Raw genomic sequence first — 9,350 nt, forward strand, 5'->3', positions numbered from 1 at the left:
CAGACACTACCTGCACTAAGTGATCAAGGTGAGTATCACGGGGGATAAGTCATGTTGATATTGTGTACTCAACTGGTATCGTGTGATGAGATGGCAAATCATTTCTGTGTGTTATTCCCCTAAATCCATAACCTCAGTCTAATTGTGAGAGAAACATCAGACAAGCCCAAATCGAAGGGCTTTCTACAAAATACCTGACCAGTGCTGAGGTTACAGAAGTGCCTAGGACACTTCCTTTGCTCCCGAGGAACTCTGCTCTATAAGAATTCTTCGAGAATATTTGGTATTGTTTACATGGTAGCCTTTTCCCTGAAAGAGTTTAAACTCTCAACGTTGTTTCTTAAAACTTTTTATTTTGAAATAATTACAGATGGACAGAAAAGTTGCAAAGATGGTATAAGAGAGTTGACCAGTGTCAAGGTAAGGTCATGAAAGTCAATGAACAAAGAAACTGTCACAGGTTGGAGGACACTAAAGAGCCACAAGTGCTCACAATGTGGTATCCTAGATTGGATTCTAGAATGAAAAAAAAAAAATGTTGGGAAAATGGATGAAGCCTGAATCACACCTGCAGGCGATTTAATAGTAATATGTCACCAGAGGGAATTTCTTAATTTTGACAAATGCACTCCGGAGATATAAGGTGTTAACATCAGGGGAAGCTGGGTGACGGGTATATAGGAACTGATGCCATCTTTGCAACTTTTCTGTCCATCTGTAATTATTCCAAAATAAAAAGTTTTAAGAAACAACTTTGAGAGTTTAAACTCTTTCAGGGAAAAGGCTACCATGTAAACAACACCAAATATTCTCGAAGAATTCTTATAGAGCAGAGTTCCTCGGGAGCAAAGGATGTGTCCTAGGCACTTCTGTATCCTCAGCACTAGCGAGGGGTGGCTCAGGATAGATGAACATGGGTCTGGGAGGCAGGAGAAATGGGTTCTGTTTCAGGCTTTACGATGACTATGTACGCTGTAGGAATTTCATCTGCAAAATGGGGACAAAAATACTACTTGCTTCTCAGGGTTATGAGGATTAAATGAGATAATGAATTGTAGGAAAAGGCTTTAAAAACCACAAAGCGCTGTGTAAATATTCATTGTGATGTTGACATAAATGCTGATCAATCAGAAGTTCCACCTGAATGGATTGGTGTTTCCCCAGCTCTCCACCTATGCCACATCTGTGCAGAGTTGGGGTGTAGCCTTCCTTTCTAGCAGTCACCTAATCCAGTCACCTGTCTGTACACATCCTGTGTATATTAAGCACATACAGGTCCAGCCCTCTTTTCTTACCATGAACACCATCAACTTCACCCTCTTCTTGCTTCTGTTCATATCCTGGCAAAGAGAAATAAGGAAATCCTTGTTGTCCTATAGTATCAAAGACTTATTTCCTTAACACCATAAAACTCTATCAAATTATGATATGGAGAGATATTATAATACCCTATTTTATGGTGGAGTTCTAAGTGTGCTCCGTGGATTAGCTCAATGTTTCTAAGATATTAGTCATTCTTGTTCCACCTTCATTATTTTTGCTGAATATGAGTACCACTATGTTATGTTGTTTCCAATCTGCTTTAACATAATTCACTGTAGATTCAGTGAGCTCTTTAAGTCTATGTTAGTTTATTTTACTTTATACCCAGAGATGTCTAGTTGCCCTAAATAGAAAAACACACTGCAAAGATATTTAGCCAGCATTTAGTTCAAAGGCCACACTCCAGAGACAACATCTCAGTTATCTTTATCTCTATTTAACACCAGAAGTTTTGTTAATTAGCATAAGAGATATTAGAAATAGGGTTTTTTAAATGAAATCAATGATTCTAAAGCTATGTGGGTTGCAGAGATGATTCTCACCTTTTTACATTCACTGATTAAGGATCCAGGGGGCTTTTTACCCCTCACTCTTTGGAATGATGGGTGAGGGTTGATTCTTAAACATGTTGAGCTCAGAGCATGCAAATTGTCTACTGCTATGGTGGCCATCATCTGCAACTGCAGGGACCACGAGGGCTCTTCCTGCTGGGTGCTGAAGTCCATCAGTGCATGTGCACCTGAGCCCTGCTCCCACTGCTCCCCTCACTCCAGGAATACTAAGACAGCCCTGGTCCTTGGGGACAGGGGACTCCTCCGATGAGTAACATTGGCTCAGGCTTTCCCAATAACTTTGCCACACTTCCTTTGGCACTACACTGCAGTCTAAGATGCTTCCACCCAACTTTTCTGCCTTAATTGCCCCTCTCCTGCACTTGAGGACAGACTTGTATCATGGCCTACCGCTCTCCCAGGCTCCCCAGCTATTAGGAAGGTGTAAAAGTAATTGCAGTTTCAGACGATGAATTTTAAATCGTTATAACTAGGCTCAAACGCATCTTTATTAATCAAAATGGGAACCATTACAATCAACACATTTTTGCCAATGAGAAATAAGTTTGTTCATCCCTATAGTGTAAAAATCTATGCTTCTGGATTCGACAAACTCTTGGAAAGCATTTTTCTGCATCCTGCTGGTTGTGGAAGCAATTTCCCTGCAAAAAGTTGTGGAGATGCTTGAAGAAATGGTAGTTGGTTGGCAAGAGGTCAGGTAAATATAGCAGATGAGGCAAAACTTTGTAGTCCAATTTGTTCAACTTTTGAAGTGGTAGTTGTGCAACATGTGGTTAGGGGTTGTCATAGAGAAGAATTGGGCCCTTTCTATTGACCAATACCCAATGCAGGCATTGCAGTTTTGAGTGCATCTCATTGATTTGCTGAACATACTTCTCAGATGTAATGGTTTCACTGGGATTCAGAAAGCTGTAGTAGAACAGAACAGCAACAAATCACCAAACGGTAACCATGACCATTTTTTGGTGCAAATTTGGTTTTGGAAAGTGCTTTGGAGCTTCTTCTCCAACCAGCCACTGAGCTGGATGTCACCAGTTGTATTAAATCCACTTTTCACTGCATGTCACAATCTGATCGAGAAATGGTTTGTTGTATACAAGAAGAGAAGACTACACTTCAAAAACAACGATTTTTTAAATTTCCTATCAGATCATGAGGCACCCACTTATAGAGCTTTTACACCTTTCCAGTTTGCTTCAAATGCCTCATGACCATAGAATGGTCAACTTCTTCAGTAACTTCTCATGCAGTTGTAAGAGGATCAGCTTCGATGATTGCTCTCAATTGGTCATTCTCAACTTCCGATGACCAGCCACTGTGCTCCTCATCTTCGAGGCCCTTGTTTCCTTTGCAAAAATTCTTGAACCACCACTGCACTGTACATTCCTTAGCAGTTCCTGGGCCAAAATAGTGTTGATGTTGCGAGTTGTCTCTGCTGCTTTACAACCCATTTTTAACTCAAATAAGAAAATTGCTAGAATTTGCTTTTTGTCTAACATAATTTTCATAGTCTAAAATAAATATAAAATAAACAGCAAGTAATAAGTCATTTGCAAAAAAAATAAAGGGAGAAATGCACATTAAAATGATGTATTACATAACCACATTATTTAAGAATCTATTTCAATATCAAACAGCAAATTTCAACAATGCTTAAAATTGCAATTACTTTTGCATGAACCTAATACCTCTCCATCTTCTCTCCCAGGCACTTTCCCTAATACATTTCTCACATATTGAAATCTGTCTGGTGTCTGCTTCTCAGAGGACCCAGAATAACATGACTGGTACCTGGAGTGGTCTGAGAAAGCAGTCGGTATGATGGTGCTATAGCTGAATGTTTGTGTCCTCTGAGATTCCCATGTTGAAACCTAATCACCAAGGTGACACTATGAGGAGGTGGGGCCTTTGGGGAGGTGATTAGGTCATGAGGGCTCTGCCCCTGTAAGTGCCCTTATAAAAGAGACCCCAGAGAGCTAGCTAGTCCCAATTCCACCATGTGAGGACACAACTTCCAAGGCAGTGGTATCTTGTCATGGTGGCAGTGAATGTCCAGTGGTGACAGGGTCAGCAGCAACAGCTTAAATAGATTATTCTTGTACCAGCACTGGGCTCTACCTTATCTCCCAGCCTCATTCCTTTGCTTTCTCATCCATTCTGTGAGCTAGATAAAGGGAGTACTAGCACGTACAGTGCCTTTGTGTGGATTTCTTAAAGACGTGTCCCTCTGGGTAGATCATTAGAAAGAAGCAAACCTTCCTTCAAGCTGAACACAGTTTCCACTCACCTAGGAGCACCACTCCACTTGGTAGCACCAGCTATGCAAATGCCATCCCAACATCTCTCTTTCCTATCAAATTCAACAAGAATTAGTGTTTTTGTGGCTGACACTGCTGTGTGTTCACCAACCTCACTTCTTTTTCCTGCTGGACACACAGCTGACTACATTTCCCAGACTGCTTTGCAGGTTTTGGGCTCCAGATGACTAAGTCCTGGCCAATGTAATATGGAAAGAAGTGATCAGAGTCAGCCCATGAAAACTACCCATCTCATCAGCTATTCCCTCTCTTTCCCCAGTTATTTATGAAAGTCGCTTAGAAGAGGGAAGAGCCACAAGGTAAAAGGACCCTGAGCTCCTGGTTCTTGAATGAGTACATAGAACACAGTCCCTCCTGCCTCCACATGCCAAGAAATAAACTGTTATAGTGTTGAAGCACTGATAGTTTGTGCTTGTCTATTAAAAAAGCTAACCTACCATGACAAATACACTGTTTACAAACTAGAATCCTGATTAGTCCTGGTCTTATTAGGTTGCTTAATTTTGTCCATGTCTTGTCATCTCAATTAACTTGTAAGCTCCTTAAAAATGAGATCTGGAGTTTGAAATATACATTTTTTTTTCTTTACCTAATACCTAGCTTAGGGTATGCCTGTGGGTAAATTAGAGCTAAGGGATTCTTTAGAAATATGCATTATTTCTCCTTGCCCCAGTTTCCTCTCTAACAGCACACATTTCACAAAAAAGGGAACCAAGATTTGGAGAAAATGAAATTGCAGATACTAAAAGACTATTCAATTGAATAAAATTATGTGTAACTGTTGATTCTTAAATCAGTTTTCTATACTCACTGATCAGGAAAACAAAGTTGGAAAATGTTTCCTTTTTGTCCTTCCATAGTTTCTCAATAAAAGGAACTTTATCAGTCTCTATTACTGCATAACAAGTTACCCCAAAACTTAGTGGCTTAAAACACCAAACATTAATTGCCTCAATTCTGTGAGTCAGGAATCTGGGTGTGGTTTGGCTGAGGGCCTCTGGCTTAAGGTCACTCATGAGGTTGTAGTCAAACTGTCACCTGAGGCTGCAGTCCCACCTGAGGACCATACAGGGTAGGGGTGGTCTGTTTCCAAGCTCACCCGTGTATTTGTGGGCCTTGTTCCCACATCACATGAGTCTCTCTACAAGACTGTCTAACAATTTGGCAGCTACCTTCCCCCAAAGTGAGCAATGCAAAAGGGAGTACCCACGATGGAAGCCACAGACTTTTTTATAACCTAATCTTAGAAGTGACATCATCAACTCTGCCATGAATACTAGCATGTGAGGATCATTGGGGGCCATCTTAGAGGCTGCTGCTTACTCTAGGAACATTCTAGAATTTTTCCAGGAGCCTTTATAAAAGACTACTGGAGTTTCTTGAGCTCTTTTCTATCCAAGTTCTTCTATTTCTTTTCCAAACCCAGCCTTATATTCAGTGTAGTGGTTCTGAATACAGTCGGCAGACAGAACATAGACCAGTTATTTTTAACAGAGAGAATTTAATATAAAGAATTATTAACTAGGAGCAAAAAGAGTAATAGGTGTTAGCAATCACATGAAGCAGCTACCACCCCTAGTGCTGTGGAAACAAAGGAAGAACTTAGAATTATTAAAAGGTAGAAATTTTTCAGGCACAGTGGCATGTACCTAAAGTCCCAGAGACTTGAGAGGCTGAGGCAGGAGCATTGATTGAGCCCAGGAGTTCAAGGCTGCAGTGAGCTATAATTGTGCCACTACACTCCAGCCTGGGTGACGGAGCAAGACCTGTCTCTTAAAACAAACAAACAAACAACAACAAAAACAAGTAGAAATTTATAGGAGGGGCCCAGAGCTCTGAAATTCAGATCACTAGCGAGGGGGCATTACTCAGCTGGTGCTGAGTGAGGTCTTTGTGCTTGGAGGAGGAAGGAAGGGCTCTGCGGAACTGGGACCTACACCTCTTAGGAGGGAGCGCCAGCAGCTGGTGCGGGAATGCAAGGAGGCTGCTTCTCCAAGTATTGGGAAAACTGCAAACTGGACTCAACTGGAAGGAGCAGCTGCTGCCAGGGTGAAGAAGCAAGGCTGACGCCATGCTGACAGGGACAGGAAGCAAACAGGAAGGAGCAAGTCATGTCTTCCTTAGCCTAACAGTCTCTCTCTAGCATCCCCTGTTGGCAGGACCTAAAACGGAGCTGCTTGCAAAGGAGGAATTCGGTTTGTAGAGTCCTGGCCCAGTGCTTCCAAACAGAGTAAGGTGGGCGTAGGGAGGGGTGTTAGAACTGAGAGAGAATATCTTCATCACTTGTGCATGGAGCCATCCCCAACTTCGGTGATGGTAATTTGCTATAGTCTTTAGTTTCCTTAAATGCCCCATAATTATAATCAGTGCTGACATTTGGATATCTCACTACAGTTTTTTGAGCCTATTATCTCACTTAATATTATGAGAATGATAGGCATCACTCTTTCCCCATCGAAGACAACTGTGCCCATAGAGGTCAAGTGTTTGCCAAGGATATGCACCATATAAATGGTGGAATTGGGATTCAGTCTCTCTGACCTCAAACCCAACATCTTTTTCAGTGTATCATACCATCCTCTCAAAATTAGTCCATAAGTTAAATGAATCAACACCCCTTTATTTATTAGTAAATCCCGATTACCCAGAAATGAATTCATGCAAACATATTTAGTTGTGATCATTTTAATTCTCCTTGAGTGACTGAAATTCCTAGGACTTCCACTCACTCAATCAAAATTCAATGAGCATATTCTTGGCTGTGAACTCCTAGGAGACACAACCTTAAATAGAATAGGGTATCTGCCCTCAAGGATCTCCCAGTTTAATGCAGAAAACATTAAAAAAGGATGTTTCAGTGTATAAGAAGTGTTATTACAGGGATGGTATAAGATGATAGTAGCAGAGAAAAGAGCTTTCTCCTCCACTCTCCACTCTTACTCCCTTTGGGAAGGAGGGAGGGGGAGGAGGGAGGGAGAGGACGGTGAAGGCTGGGAGGAGGAGATCACAGGACCTGGGGTGTGTTCCAGGAAGAGGGAACAGCCCACAAAACATCCAGAATGAAGGAAAGAACAGGGCCACTTGGGAAACTGCTTTTGTAAGCCCATCAGGACTCCCTCCTAGAGAACAGGAGGAGGAGGAAGACTAGAGAAGAAAGCAGGGGGTGCCCAGCCAAGAATGGCCACCTGGAATAGTTTGAATATAGTTCTGAGTGCAACTGGGGAATCTCATCTCAGAAGTCTCTTCTCAAAACAGCAGCAAGGCCAGAGTCTGCGTCTGGTCCTGTCACCTGCATGCTTGAGGTGGCAGAAGATAAAACCTCCCCCTGTCCTGGGTCCCCTGGACTAAGGATTCTGCACTAGACAGCCAAGACCCAATTGATCCTGAGCTCATTGCTGAAGAAATTCTCATCTTTCTTGGTTCCAGTAGGTCACTCTTTGATGTCATAGGACATTTTCTAGGAAAAACATGTGCCAAACTTTCCCCCTAATAGGTAGGCAATGCCCCCACAGAACGACTAAGGAGGAAAAAGCCCCTGTTTGGAAAGCCCCAGGTGACCAGATTTCTGAGCCTCTGTGTTTTCATTCTCCCTTCTGGCACTCCCCTTGCTAAAGTCATCATAACCTCCAAATTCCCACGGGAGAATACAACACAAAGACGGGGCCTCTGCTCACTAACCCCATGCTCACCACGCTGGCACCTTCCATCCTGGTGAAGGAGCTCAGGAAATTTCACCCCAAAATATGACTCATTGGCATGAAGAGTATTTTGAATTAAAGGCCCTTAGAGATCAACAGGCCCTTGGAAGGGGCTTTCCCTCTATTTGCATAACCAGACAGACCCATCAAAAGAACAATTGACTTCCCTCTCCTCCCTGTTATCTCACTACACTGCAGGAAAGAAAATCAAGAATGAAACCAGACCTGCCCACCCAAATCATTTTAGATATAACACCTCTCTCTCAAGGTCAATTTCATTTGCAAAGAGAGTCACTTACAAGTCAATGAGTTTCCCCTCCAATTCATCCTCCCGTAGCAACCATTTATTGCCCTAGAATTATCTGTATTCCTCATCTCCCTTTCCCTTCTAAAAGGAGTGTATAAACATTTCTGGATCCAATTGGGATACTGGGTAATCACTGTGTGAGTCTCAGTATGCACGTGATAAATAAACCTCTTCCTTTTATTAATCTGCCTTAATTGTGAGTTGATCTTTCAGAAAACTTTCAGGGGAGAGGGGAAGTTATATCCTCACCCCCACACTGGGGTGTTGCAATGACTTTGAGCTAAAGAAGAAATTTTAACTCTTTCCAAAAAATATCTTGGAGGCTCCCTGAGCAGGGATAGCCAACCACCATAAACTTTTGGGTGGATCCTTATATTCTTAAATACTTTGTGCTATTAAAAATAGTTCTCTCTTGAGGGTAGGATTACTGGGGTACTTCCACATTCTATGTTTTTATATTTCTGTATTATTTGAATTTTTTAACCACCTATTATATGTGTAATTTAACAAATGTGTCTGTAAATATATATTTAAACCCATCAGAAGTGTTATTGTTGTTACTAATAGTGTGCAGTACATGGATGCCAGGAGCCAGAGAGAACTTTCAAAATCATCCATAGACTGTATTGTTCCAATGGGCCAGCAACACCAGCTTCACCTGAGATCTTGTTAGAAATGCAGAATCTCATGCCAGCCCTGGACCTACTGAATCAGAATCTGTATTTTAACAAATCTCCACATGATTTGTATGCATGTCAACATTTGAAAAGCTCTTATGTAGTCTAGCCAACTTCTGGATTTTACTGTTGAGGAAACAGGAGGGGTAGGGGGAATCATTTGTCAAAAGTTCACAGCTTGTCAGCACCAGAACTTGCTCGCTTCAACTCCTATCTTTAGACTCCCAAACTATGCCCTCAGACTGTCTCTCCAGCTTGTGGTCTTCCTAGAACTTTGGCTTATTTCTCTATACTTTATAACGAAATGCATTCTAGGTCTCAGGGTAACGTGGAAGGTGAACACTGAAGGTCCTTCAGTATAGATCAATACTGCTAGGTAAGGTAAGGCACTGGCAGGTTGGGAAGGGGGTCCAGCAGCCCTGGATTGAGCCCCAAATTATATTCTAATAGTGTTT

Source organism: Microcebus murinus, chromosome 2 (genome assembly GCF_040939455.1).
Source record: "Microcebus murinus isolate Inina chromosome 2, M.murinus_Inina_mat1.0, whole genome shotgun sequence".
NCBI classification, from domain to species: Eukaryota; Metazoa; Chordata; class Mammalia; order Primates; family Cheirogaleidae; genus Microcebus; species Microcebus murinus.